General features: G+C 36.5%; 1 non-coding gene across 1 annotated transcript; it reads left to right on the forward strand.

Moving 5' to 3' along the window:
- Nucleotides 1-13540: 13540 nt before the first annotated feature.
- LOC129681144 (small nucleolar RNA SNORA17) lies at nt 13541-13671 on the forward strand. The gene has a single exon (XR_008720797.1). It is a non-coding gene; the product is annotated as a small nucleolar RNA SNORA17 (small nucleolar RNA).
- Nucleotides 13672-15147: the final 1476 nt, after the last annotated feature.

A 15147-nucleotide genomic window follows, 5' to 3' on the forward strand; every position in this document is an offset into this window, starting at 1 on the left:
TGTAAGTTTATTCAGCAGTATGTCTCAGAGGCTGAAAACATCCTTGCCCTAGGGTAGATTTTACAGAGGCTATAAGCTTCCAGGACTAGGTCTAGGTTAGCAGACAGAGGCAGCAAGCCTCCCAGACAAAAACTGAAAGAGGTGAGTAAAAGTTCCTTTTACAGTTTGAGGTATTTTATCAACGTCCTTCCTCAGGGGAACTTGACCACCTCTTCCTTCAAGGGGTTCTGGGTCTGCAAACTGGTTCAAATCTGGAAATTGAGCCATGATCCAATGAAGGTTTCTTTCATTTATTTGAGACATTTCCTTATTATACAGATAAAACAAAAATGCATTATGCTTCTTATCCATTTCATGTCTAGAAACACCATCATTGATTGATTAGCTAGTACCAAAGGCCCACGGGAGTCATGCCACCATAAAATTTACTTTGCCTGTCGTGACCATTATAGGTCAGGTCATTATGAAAATTACTTTGTCTATGTTGTCCATTACAGTAGCTACAATAACCTTGCTTTTGGCTCTTCAGTCCTACCACTGGCCCCTGCAACCTCCCGTCCCAATTAAACTCATTACATTCAATTCATCCAACTGAGCAGGAACATTACCAATCCTAAGATTTGACACAGGGGAAAGAGTGAACAGAACTCTTCAAATGTGCTGGTGCACCTCCCGTCATTTTGTATCTTATAAGATTAGTGAAGAACATGTCTTATGGGCCTTCTCATTGTGGAGGACTGGGTATTTCAGTGTTCTCACTCTAGCATTACAATTACCCTGAGCCTTAAAATCTCTTCAACAACACTAAGCCAGGAAATAACAAGAATCTCCAATTTCTTTTCAGGAGGCCATCTTTTGACAAATGCTTCAGCCTACATTCAAACAAATATTGATGCCTTTCTTAACTCTTCGAGCTTCTGTATTAAGCCTGGAATCTCCACTGAGAAGGCCGATATCAATAAACTCAACCTGATGTAGTTTTATGTTCCACCATTATTCTGCACTCTTAAAACCCACTCCCACACATATTCCCCAGACTTCTGCTTAAACGAATTAGCAAAGTCATTAAGCTCCTTAGCAATGTAGTGCACCTCCTTGTGGTCTATAATCTACCTCCCCCCTGGGAGCCTGCTTAGCCTAAAATATGGCTATAGGACTGGAGGCAACTATTGGGAGGTCCTGAGGCACATTAGGATTTTCTTGCCTGTCATTTCCTTCAGATAAAAGTACTGCTGGTTCAGCAGACAATGACATTTTTCCTCAGTCAAAGATGTAAAAGGCAATAATTCAAGGGGGTGAAGGTGTGAGTACATCTCCTGAGAGTGAACAGACTACCTCCAGGGAGATTATCTCTTGAGACTCTGAGAAGCCCTCCTATCCACCCCTGGCCAAGTCACAGGATCACAGTCTTTAGCAACTAATGCCCTTACTTTAACTGCCAGCACCCTCTGAGGCTGGGAGGTGCTTTTTTTTTTTTTTCTGTAATTCAGCTAACCTTATAAACATTATTTATGCACACCTAGAAGCCTTCAGTTTTTATCACTAAGTTCAAAGTTGTTTTTCTCCTAATTCTTAGTTTAGAGAAGTTGATTAATTTTATCATGGGGTTCATTTTGATCCTTTGCCAATTTATCCAGTTATTCTCAGAGCAACCAAACACCAGCATTATTTTTCCATAAATTGTCAAAATTTTTATAGAATCACCAAATATGTTATCGTCACAATCGGTCAATCAGAAAAATCTAATGCATTTCTTCCTTTAATTTTTAACATGTTTACCACTATAGGCTGTTAGTATATTCTGAGCTCCCAGGAGAGGCTTAAATAGCTGGAGAGGTTTCAGAATTGTAGGTGTTGAAAAATTGGAGGCGCTATTCCAGATACTTAAAAGATCCATCCTTATATTTCTATTGTTCTGCAAATACTATTGGTACTAAAATCTATCACATCTTCTTCTAAGATGGCTTGACAATACAGCCACGCCAGGGGAAGTGATAGAAAAGCATGCAACAAAGACCATGTCAGAGACATCCCTTACTCTCCTTACAAGGGGACCGGCATGAAGACCAAGATGCCCATCAGCTATATATGTGTAGAGGACATAGGTCTAGTCCCTGCATGATCCTTGATTGATGCCTCAGTATTGGCCAGCCTGCAGCCCCCACCCCAGTCCAGGATTAGTTGGTTTTGTTGGTCTTCTTATGGAGCTTCTGTATTCTCCAGATCCTTCTATCTTTCCCTCCACTCTTCCAGGAGCTTCCCTGTACTTTGCCTATTGTTTGCCTGTGAGTCTCAGCATGTATTATAAATCTGTTGCTGGGAGGAGCCTCTCAGAGGATATCCATGTTAAACTCTTGTCTACAAGCATAGCAGAGTATCATTAATAGTGTCAGAATTTGACTCTCTCCTGTGGGGTGGGTCTCAGGTTGGGCCAGGCATTGTTGGACATTTCCTACGTCTCTTCTCTGTAAGAGCAAACTTGTACAATCACATTGGAAATCAACCTGGTGCTTTCTCAGAAAATTGGGACTGGTTCTACCTCAAGATCCAGCCATGCCACTCTTGGTCATATATGCAAAAGATGCCTCATCATACAAGGACATTTGCTCCTCTGTCTTCATAGTAGCTTTATCCAGTAATACCCAGAATCTGGAATCAACCTAAATGTCCCTCAACCAAGGAATGGATGCAGAAATTGTGTTGCATCTTCACAATGGAATACTACTCAGCTATTAAAAGGAGGGCATCAAGAAATTTTCAGGCAAATTAATGGAACTAGAAAAGATCATTCTGAGTGAGGTAACCCAGACCCAGAAAGACACACATGGTATGTACGTACTTATAAGCAGATATTAACTGTATAGTACAGCATAACCATCCTACAATTCACAGACCCAAAGAAGCTAAGTGCCAAACAAGGATGCTTGAATCTCACTCATGAAATCTAAATATAAACAAATAAGTTTAACTAAACAAGACTTGCATGATGACAACATCCCTGGGCATGCTAATGTGTACGGGGGAATTTGACAACGTCCTCATCCTTAGATGAGAAGGTACAGGCTATCAATTGATACTGAGATAGGAAAATTAATTTCTCTAGAGAAGAGGTCCTTGATAGGATATCTTCTTCCAAATGGTCAGTTCTAAACATAGGTCCATTTGAGTCCCACGTATGTTCTTGTTTGTAACAGTGATAATTAAGAAGGAAGAGGTCATGGGTTTAAGAAGGGATGGGTAGGATGGGGGAAGAACTGGAGGGAGAAGGTGGTATGTAAATGATGTAAATGCAGTACTCATTTATGAAAATTTTAAGAGAAAATGAATTTTAAAAGGAGGTTGATATGCTGACCTGAAAAACTATCATTTTGGGAAAGAAGGAATGATTATTTGTGATAAATAGAAAATATCTAAGGATCAATCATTAGTTTGAAATCTACAATCAGCCATTAACCTTGGTAGATTTATATTTCAAGTACCATTTGAAAGCACAATTAAGTGAGATTAGGCATCAACCACAGTACACATTGTGTGAGGAAGACAATTACAGTGGAACAATGCTCAGATATTTAAGGTCTTCTAAGGAAAACTAGGTCATCAAAGTTTAACAGTCAAATAAATTCTCAAGAGAAGCATCTTTAGGAAGCAAAGAGAGCAGGTAAGTGTTATGAATATCAGACAGGTTTAGAGATGATGGTAAGTATTCGAATGGCAGCTATGTAGTAAATAATGGAGTTCTTTATTATTTCAAGAAAAAAACAGAAAATGCTGAAAGAATGCATGTAAAATTGAGAGGAGAGGAACCTCAGGTGACTCTGAGTTTTTGGTTGCTGTTTTTATTTTTTATTTATTTATTTTTTTGTTTGTTTGTTTGTTTCAACAGATCACTTGGAATGTTACTTTTTTTTTTTTTAGCTGCAGTGGTAGTGATTTAAAAAACGACAAGCATATTTATTTTATTTTCTGTGTGTAAATGGCATGGGAATGTAGTTTCTCCAGATGCATGAAGATGGTGTTGCTTCCCTGAAACTATAATTGCATGCAGTTGTGAGCCCTCTGATGTGGGTGCTGGGAACTGAATCTGGGTCCCCTGTGAGAGCAGAGAATACTTGTAACTATAAAGGGTTATTTTTTAAGGGCATGTCCTTACACTAAACAGCTTTTTTAAGCTGTCACTATTTTATTTGATCCATTTACTGTAAAAACATAACATACTCTTATTATCTGTTTACAGATTGCTACAATTGACTTCAACTCTAGTGTCATTGACAGCTTAATACTCTTATGTGACAATTAATTGCATGTAACAACACATTATTTCCCGTGGTTTTTCTCTGCTTGTTTCTCTCTCTTCAATGAATGGTACCTATAGCCCTAAGATTAAACTTGTTATCCTTCCTCAACTTAACAGTTAATAATAATGTATTGGATAATCTACTGTTTTGTACTTTAGACTTTACTTGAGATATACATCATAGGTGGTAATTTAGACTGCTGGTCACAGTGTTGCCTACTGTGTGCTTTCAGTGTTGTAGGTCATTTGCTCACCGCATGGACAACCTCATGGCAAATGGTATGAAATGGAAAAGAGATTTCAGAAATATTTCACAAGGAACACTGAGAATCTACGTAATGTGGGATTAGAGCAGATTGGGAGAAATTGGTAATACAGGAAAGGAGATAATCCTATACCACAGTAGAAAACAATGTGGAGATATAAAAGTTTTTGCTAGAATAATAATAATAAAAAATCTAAAATCTCCTGCAGGATTGTCAGATATTTGAAGTATAAAACCTGGAAGGATTCATGTAAGAATTATAAAATAACAGGTGTTTGTTTTAAAACTAGACTACCAGAAGAGTAAGAATTTTCAGAGATAAAAAATAATGAAAAGAAACTCATAAACATGTCACTAAAGATAATTACTTCAGATGTAAGCCAGATGTGATCCTGTGTGATGTGTATTAATATTCACAGTGATAAGATTCAGAGAGAACTCACCTGACGCATTAAACAGAGGTTCTGCCTTTTAGGTGAGATGACTGAGCAGCAATAATAATGATTTTTGGATTAGAGATTTATTTCAGTATCTTTTTGACTACCAGGTTTTAGAACATCCTTGCCTTTGACTTCATCGGTCAATCAGATTTTTAAAATTTTGTGAATTATACATTAATAGAAATCAATTTTCCCCAGCCTCCTGCATTTTACATAAGTTGTAACATGAACCATGCTTTTGTACATTAAATATAACATGGCAGTGTGTTTGATCCTGATGACTTAAACATTGTTATTAAAAGTAAATAAAAATCACTTGGACTTGAGTAAATTCCATAGGAAATTATAATATGTTCTGTTGAATTATGCTTTAAGTTTCTGAGATTATATTAAATAGCAGGAGCTCAGACTCAAGGCAATGGATCAGTGACCCCAGGCAAATTAACCCATCAAAAATGAACATGTTCCCAAATACTTACCAATCAGATGAACATGACTCAGTCGGCATCAAAATCAATGAGGTGAAAACAGTCTGCCTTCAGTGAAAATCAATCCTGGTGAAAATGAACTTCCTTGAACTTGACTTTTACAAATTTGGAGCCTGCCCTGAATAATACAAGTGTATCTTAGGCAAAAAGGAAAAACTGCTTCATGCTAGTGACTTTAAAACAGTTCTAAAATACAACAAAACACTGTTCTCAGTAATATCAATATTAAACCTTGCTATTTTGAGATAGACTAATTTCAAAAGCTTTTTTATATCTCCCATTTTAACTAACCACAGTATAAACAAATGTGAATATTATAAAGGGCATTAATATTTTGATTAATATAGCAAAAGTATTTTGACTCAATAGATTGTGCAAACTAATTTTTTTTTGCTACTTTTCAGTGTATCTATGTATATATAACTATTTTTTAATGTCTGTTTCCCCTTATCTTTCATTTCACAGTTTAGGGACTGGTGAAGGAACAGCTTAAGACCCCTCCATGTTTGGTCCTGCCCATTCCACGGCTAATCAATTGCAGCTGCAAACTCTTCTTCAGTTCTAATATGGGCTATATTCCCTGAGCCTTACAGCAAGCCTCTGAAGCTGCAGAGGCTCGGTCCCCATCTGCAGACCAGTTTTGGACTTCAGACCGAGTTGCAGTTAACTCAGGGGCTGCACGGGCCATTAACCCTTAAAGTCCACCTGGGTCTCACCTTTTTCTGCCGGATCTATTCTTCCTTTGTAATTTCTTCATGGTCTCTGTATGGGATGACCTAAGAAGGGTCTCCTTAGATCATGCTGTGCATGCTCAGAAACTGCTGCTAAGCCAAGACCCACCACCTGCAGCAAGTCAATATTGACGTCCTTTGAATAAGTTCTTTTTGTAGAGACTTTAACAGAATCTTCTTCCTTATTTGCAGACATGAAAGGGCTAGGCTTTAGGAGAGTTTCCTTAGGTTTTGATGAAAGCCGAACATTACCAATACCTACTCTGACTAGTTCAGAAAACTTTAGAATGTATTTACACAGCTTTTTAAAAACAAACATAACAAAATTTACAAATTTTTTCTGATAATGTTATCTCTTGCTTAACTTGATATTATTTTGGAACCAGTACCCTTAAGAAAAACTGTTTCAATTGTATTGGCTTTACATATACCTATTGATTTATTCATTCAGGAAATTATTTCTTGGCTCTTACAAATTGTTAGGCACTGTTCTAGAAACTAAATATTGATTTATAAAAGTGTTCTTGTTCTTGCATTGGTTTCTGTGGTCACTCTGGTGGAGCAGGGAGGAGCGAGATTTGTAGAAACAATACAAGGGAAAATTATAAAAATATACATTTGTGTACAGTGTTGTAACAGGGAAAGCATTTGTAAAAATGTTCAAAATAGACGTTTTAAAGCTTTCCTGAGAAAGTGAATTTTTACAGGTAAATGAGAAATTATGTAACTGAGAAAGATGTGGTAGAGATCAAGGCAGTGCAAGAAGAAAAAAATGTCCAGAGCATCATACTATTAAGCAGAACAGAATCTGAAGTTAATGCTAGAGAATAGCCAGAGGTCAAAAACAAGGCGCAGGGCAATTCTTGCTTTTAGCTCAATGTAAACAGAAATGGAGCTCACAGTGGATAAATTACAAAGGAAATTTGTCCCTAAAGTATCTGGAGAAACATACTGATTCTGCCATGAAGAATCAGTCTTAAGACTGATTTTCTAGACTCTGTTTCCCTCTGTGTGCCATGAGAGCTACTGTGTTCACGTGAACAGATTAAAGGATTTCTCTTGTAAAATTATCTCTAACAAAAAGACATTTTCCTATAAATCTCCAGTACAATTCTCCTTCATTTCTCAAGCACAAGTTGGACAAAATGTCTATTTCCAGAATCATTCCAGTAACTGTGACACACTTCCCAGTACCTGCTTAACATCTGGAAGATCTGAGAAAGTCACTGGAAATGATCTCAAGCACGCTTGGAGAAGAAGACCCCTCAGGTCACTATATGGTTAGTGAATCCAGACTGAAGGGTCTGCAATTAGCAACTATGATAAAATGCTTGGCTTGTATCCTTTTGTGCTAGCTCTCCATTACTCTGAAATATACCTAAAGTGCCCATTTTAGATCAGCTTTAGTCCATATTTACTTGTAAATATTGATTTTAGGCTGTGGTGAGGGATCATATTTGAAGGCCTTAGGAGATGTGAGCTATCTATCACATGCTGTCCAGGAGAGTTTAGGGATGTGATACACTTCCAGACTGAGCCTCCTCCATAAGGTATTTCTTCCAACAAGTTGCTTCCTCAAAAGCTCTGTAACTCCTTGAACAGTGACACCAGTTTAACCCGTGAGACTTTGAGGGATGTATTTTATACTTAACCAGTGACATCTGAAATCAACAAAAGGATGATGTCAGTGGTTCTTCAGCAGGCAATATTGTCATGACTATAATTACTTAACTGTTATACATTTTAAGTACTTTGATGGCAGTACAAAAGTGTATTTTGACCATCTTTTATTTAGTTTATTTAGTATTTAGTTCATTCAAACACATTTATTAAGGTCCACTTTAAATGCATGTAGTTTATTCATTTGGGTTCTATAGTCCATTTTTTTTTAGTGCATTCGCAAATATATCCAACTATATTAACTTCGCATATTTTCAAGATCTTTATAAAATAAATCTCCCTTTAGTTCCTGTTGTTCCAGCCTCTGTTTAACTACTAATCTACATTTTATCTCTAATTCTTTTCTAATTCTTGAATTGTTAAAATACACTCTATTTTCTTTTGACATATGCTATTCCACTTGTCAGAATGTTTTCATTATTATGTAAAATGGTGCATGTATCCGTGTTTTTTTGTGAATGGTGTTGCATTGTGTAGCTTATTTTCTCTTTGATGTTCATCTGAGCATTTTTTTTTTTTCCTTTGGAAGCTGATGTGTTATAACTGGGTTGATAGTATAATATAGATCTGTAGGTGTTTTCGGAAACCCTAGTAGCAAATCTGCAGCATATTAACCACATGCTTTAGGTTGTCTCAATTTTCTCACATATTCTGAAGTACAATTTTTAAAAGTTTAGACTCATTTCATATCGTCTCATTTTGAATATTGTTGTCCAGATGTCAGTGCAATATTCATATTTGTGTTTCAAAAATATTTTAGCAAATTTTTAATATGTTTAATATCATCCATGCTTCTAATTTAATACTGTAGCCTTAGTGCATCCCTAAACTCAACAATTATAAGGTAGATTTTAAAAATACTTATTTGCTTGTTAGTTTATTTACTTTTGTGGTGCCGGGAATTGAATTCACATGTTTCTGTACACAGAAATTTTTGAGTATGAAAAATGTTTCTAACGTTGTTGTACGAACTGAAAGAAATTTGAGATCTGAATGTTGTGGGCAATTCTTGCATATATTAGGCAACTCGCTGACACACATATGCATGCACACACAAGTAGTGAAATGCACAATACCTGGCTCTTAACATTTGTTTTCTACCATAAATGGTTGATTGGCATTGCTGGGCACAAATATGGTATCATATTCTTTATCAGGAGTGTTTTAGTCAAATAAAGAGAAGAACTCTCAGCTAGGGAAACCAGGATGCACCAATAGGACTTTCTCATCACATTCCTTGTGCTGGCACTTGCTAAATGTTTGATCTATAGAAAACATTATATTTGTGAACATTATGTTTCTTTATCCATACACTTTTTTTTATTTTACTGATTGATTTTTTTTAACTTTTATTAATTACACTTTATTCATTTTGTGTCCCCCCCCATAAGCCCCTCCCTCCTTCCCTCCAAGTCCCACCCTCCCCCCCTTTCTGCATGCATGCCCCTCCCCAAGTCCACTGATAGGGGAGATCCTCCTCTCCTTCTTTCTGATCTTAGTCTATCAGTTCTCATCAGAAGTGGCTGCATTGTCAGGGTTCTAGGTTATCTCCACGGATAGTCCTTGGTTGGAGTATGAGTCTCTGGGAAGTTCACTGTGTTCAAATTATCTTGTTCTGTTGCTCTCCTTGTGGAGTTCCTGTCCTCTCCAGCTCTTACTATTTCCCACTTCTTACATAAAATTCCATTCACTCTGCCCGTCAGTTGGCCATACACTTTTTCATAATCTGTGTACCTATCTCTAAAAAAATCATCAAGATTAAAAGAGGTAATACTTTAAATTGTTTCAAATAGAAACTGTGTCATAACTAATACTAAATAAAACTTCTTCCCTAAATCAGAGTAATTACTCTCATGAGAACATAGTAACAGAACAAGACTGGGACCAAATGTTTAGAATTCTATATTTAATTGCTGTTACACTGTGGAATTGTCTTCAACAACTCATTATTGCTATAAAAATGTAACCTGGGTTAAGTACCTTAACTCACTTTTGTAGCTTCAAGTCCATGGCTGTATATTCTGTTGAAGAAATGCAAACCTGAATTTTTTTTTTCATATCTCTCCTAAGCTGCTAAGTTATATAAACTCCTAAAAGGTAAGTATATAAGTCTTATTTTAACAATCGCTTTCACATTCTTCCTATTACAAGACTTTAACTTTAATGGGCTAAAAATGGCATGCACTATCTCTCTTCCTTGTCAATTCCCTCTAAGCTTGTATTTCTACCTGGTCACCAAAGTCAGAAACCTAAACATTTGTTCAGAAAAGTCTCTCACTGTATGTTATCTGTCCTAATGGTATGGTTAAATAGTTTCCCCACACTCTCTATCTTAGTGTATAAAATTATTTCCTAATTCACCTCTTAAAGTTATCTTTTTCTTTCTACCTTAATTCAAATATAATCTATTATTTACTGAGATTAATCATATGTACTCATTAAAGTATGTTTGCCTTTATCACTTGACATAATTTGTTCTTTCAGTGTCCTACAAGATGGTGTTACTGATTGCTAATAGCTGGCATGAGAAAGCTGGTGGAACACATCAACATAGCCAGATGACAAGTCTTTGCAAAGAGAAGCAGATTTTTGAGTCACAATGTGAAAGTCTTTAATTTATGAAACAGTCCGTGTAAGCTTCTGCTTCTTGTAGGTTTCACCACTTTCTACTGCTCGTATATTGGCATTTCCTATGGATCAAACTAGACTGAAGTGACCACGGAAAGCCCACTTAGATGTGGCTTCTCAAGCCTAAGAGCACTCACAGACTGAGTGTCAGTTATTTAAACTTTTTCCCCTCTCTGTCCTTGTTTTGTTTTCTCCCTTTCCAATCTGGCAGTTGTCCTTATGGCCAGACATAATTTGAAGGGCCTAGTGCAAAACACAAATTCAGAGCATCTGGCTCTAAATAAAAGAGTATTGAAATATAAATCTGTTAATCTACTATGCTCTGTCTCTGGAAATGTCAAATTGTTTTTCTTTTTTATTTGACATTATTAAATGAAAAAAAAACTGAAAACTTCTAGGGTTTTATTACTTGTTTTTGTAATGTATAATGTTAGGTCTATAGAAGAAAATGCAGTGAACGACAACAAAGAAAAATGCACGATCAGAGTTTGATACCTTATCAGTGCAACAAAAACATAGTTAAAATTAGCAGACTTGTTTATATTTACACCCTTGATACGCACATTTGTGCCAACTTGTTTCTTTAGCTTACCAAAGAATGAGGTATAACTATTAAGAGAATATTAAGTATGATTATCTTATCTTCCTACATTTCCTCTATGTCACCTTTCAAAAGAAGTAAATTATCTAGTCTAGAAAGGTAGAACATATAACCAAAGGTGTTTTGTTTGTGGGCAGATTGTGTTGTTCAGAAAGTCATTGATTTCTACATTTAAATCAGGTTCTGTACTAGAGAGAAGGTAGAGTCCTCATGTGGTACAGTTATCTTCTACTCACTCAGTATTATTGACTTTTCCAGGCATTTGGGGTTCAGTAAAAGGTAGTTTTCATGTACTACTCTGATTGCTACATCAGAGGCAAACTAGGCAAAAAGAACAATGTACGTATTGTTTTATGTGTGTTTCTCATGTGTATCCTTTATTTTTCCTTTGGAGTTGTCTAATAAATACAAACTCAAAATACAGTCACTAAGAAGATGTTTAATCCTCATTCAGAAGGACAAACAGGATAGACATCAGAAATACGAGAAGACAAGGAACAGGACAGTAGCCTTCCACAGAGGACCTCTGAAAGACTTTATCCACCAGGGTATCAAAGGAGATGCTGAGACTCAGCCAAACTTTGGGCAGAGTTCCAGAATCCTTATGGAAGAAGAGGGAGATAGAAAGACCTGGAGGGGATAGAAACTCCACAAGGAGAGCAATAGAACCAAAATACCTGGCCCAGGCTGCCTGCAGGGACCAATACTCCAACTAAGAACCATGAATGGAAAGGACCTAGATCCCCTGTTCAAAGGAAGCCCATTGGCTGCTCAGTTTCCAAGTGGATTCCATAGTAAGGGGTCCAGGGGCTGTTTTTGACATGAACTCAAGTGGCCAGCTCTTTTATCACCTCCCCCTGGTGGGTGCAGCCTTGCTAAGGCACAGAGGAAGATTATATAGTTAGGCTTGATATCTGATAAGCTAAGATCAGATACAAGGGGAGGAGGTTCTCCTCTATCAGGGGACTAGGGAAAGGACATAGGGGGGAGAAGAGGGAAGGTGGGTGGGACTAAGAAGAGACAAGAGAGGGGGCTACAATGGAGACACAAATTGAATAAATTTTAATAAATAAAATTTAATAATTTTTAATACATAAATTTATTTATTAATAAATAATTTAATAAATAAATTTTAATAAATAAATATATAAATATTTTTTGAAAAAAACAAACAAACAAAAAAAAAGAATTTCAAGTCAGTCATATCAAATACTTAAATCATATATGGGCTTCATGAATTTGGCTTCCTCTGTCTAGTTGAGACCTAACTTTCTTTAAAAGCTCAGGTTATACAAGATATGATAAACATAATGAAATCTACACACCTAAAGAAGATAAGAAAGCAAACACAGGATAAGATGACCAATGCTCATTTAGAAAGACAAATGGAATGTGCATTGAACGTATGACAGGAGTCTACCACAGAAGGCATCTGAAAGACTCTACCTAGCAGTGTTTCAAGTCAGATACTAAGACTCATAACCAAACCTTAGGCAGAGTACAAGGAATCATATGAAAGAAGGGGAGTTACAATGATGTGGAAAGGATAGGAGCTCCACAAGGACCAAATATATCTGGGCACAGGGTCTTTTCTGAGACTGACTCTCAACCATGAATGGATATAACCTAGAACCTCTCCTCAGATGTCGCCTGTGGTAGCTCAGTAACCAATTGGTTTCCCATAGTGTGGGGAACAAGAACTATTTCTGACAGGAACTCAATGGCAGGCTCTTTGACCTCCCCACCCCCCCAAGGGAGGAGCAGTACTGTTAGGCCACAGAGGAGGACTTTGCAGCCAGTCCTGAAGATACCTGATAAAACAGGATCAGATGAAAGGGGAGGAGGACCTCCCCTATCAGTGGACTTGGAAAGGGACAGGGAGGAGATGAGGGAGGGAGGATGGGATTAGGGAGGGAAAGAGGGAGCAGGGTACAGCTGGGATACAGAGTTAACAAAATGTAACTAATAAGAAAAATAAAATAAAATAATAACAAAATAACAACAAAAAAAGCCATTGGGGAAAAAAGAAAAAAAAAAAACCCTCAGGTTATTTCAGGTTTGACTTTGTTGGTAAATGCCCTGAGTTTGTGACCCCCAATACCCAAGCAAAAACTATACCCAAGGTCATCTATTTTACCATGTGCCATTTATTTTCTTTTACAGTTTAACTAGCATCTTTTCTACAAGAATCAGAGTTCTTGACAGCAGAAAATTTTGTTGGAATTTATGCTTCTCTCACAGCAGAAGAAATACAAGTTATTGAATAAGTAAAATGTTATGTAATTATAGCTGCCTTCCTTGTTCTTGATTCATATCTGAAGTCTAAATTATTAGGCACATATCATTTTTTCCTGAACAAATCTTCAGCGTCATTTATTTCGTAACTAAGCTAAGTTTTAAAAGTTCAAAAAATCCTATCCCTCGAGGCATTGAAGGTGTGTCTGATGTGTCATTTGTGCATCAGTAGGTGGCAGAGAGGAAGGATACTATGTCTGTCCTCATTGTTCTGACCTATGATGGAGCCTAGGGGACCAGGATGATAATAGAGGACAGGAAATAGAGTACATAGATGGGAAGTAGGACAGGCTAACATAGTTGAGTTAGAATAGATAGATACCTGCCCACTTACAATGCTGTAAGCCTAATATAAATGTAAGGGGTCTCACATTTATATTTGGGAGCTAGAACAAGCACAACAACCTTTATTTCTAAGAACATGATACTCTTATATTTAATAATTTTTATGCAGTCAAATTTTTAAAGTAAGTTTAACACATCCAGTAAGATCTTTATTAGATGACTTCTAAAGATTGTCCAAGAGAACTTTACTAAAGTTCTTTGTTTTACCACTGTTCTTTGAATATAGATTTGCTGGTACTTTATTATGCTACTCTTCATATATACCCTTAGCTATCACAAACATTTTACTTCAATGAAAATGAATACAGAAATGTATACATATATTTTAACTTTCGGTCTTAAGGATGGCTGATTCGGAAACTTGTCTCCTTTGAATGGTAAATTTTCTTAACACATAGTTTTACTCCTATAGCTTAATTTTAAGTACATGTTCTCTTAACAGATTGAGAGTAATTTTTATTCAAAATATTTTTTTCAAGAAACTCTATTCAGCATAAAATAAAATCTCACCATATTGTGGGAGCAGATTTTAAATAATGTGTCAGACAAATATTTTCAAAATATATCTAGCTGTTAACTTAAAATTAGGCTGGGCCATCAACACAGTGGGAAAATGAAGCTTTCATCACTTAGTTATTGCAAGTCTGCCTGTGATATTGGCTCAGCTGAGCAAGGCACCTTGTAGGCCCAGCTAAATCCTAGCCTACTTTAATCTTTGACATGGAAGCAGCTCTTCTACTCAAACAGGATTTATGCTTGGAGTCTTTTAGAGATACATTAAAACTCACAAAATAATCAACTGAATGATTATTTAATTGGAACAATTAGTAATGGAAGTCAGGTTTTCAAAATTGTATAACCTACTGTACAAGAAGCAGCAACAAGAGTCATTTCCTGGTTTTTCCCTGACTTCGGAGACAAAGTGGAGATTGATAGTGTGCTCATTTCAGGTGTGAGAAAATTACTTCCACTGATAAAGAACAAGAATGACAGGGCATTTATTTTTTTATTTTTTATTTTTTTGCCACTGAAGTCTTATAGACATGCAGAAGAGTGACTAGAGTGTTTATGTCGAGATAATAAAATAAAGCAAAAACTTTTTTTCAGGTAACTGCCAGTATGTCTAAAGACAATGGTATTAGAAAGGAAACCAGAATCTTATCAGAAAATTTTCAGTTTTAGCAGAAATTAACTTCTGCATCCTAAAATGAATGAAGTCTTCAAATCTTCCTGTGGTGACTACCAATATAAAACATGGTTATGTAATCAGATCCCATTGCTAACATCAGCGTCTTAACAAGTTTCCTCAGTAGCATGACACGGCTTTCTCTCTGGATGCACATAAAAAGTGTTAGGAAAACTTTGTGCATACTAAGTAAG

Source organism: Psammomys obesus, unplaced genomic scaffold (genome assembly GCF_907164565.1).
Source record: "Psammomys obesus unplaced genomic scaffold, mPsaObe1.curated_primary_1811, whole genome shotgun sequence".
In the NCBI taxonomy this organism is placed as follows: Eukaryota; Metazoa; Chordata; class Mammalia; order Rodentia; family Muridae; genus Psammomys; species Psammomys obesus.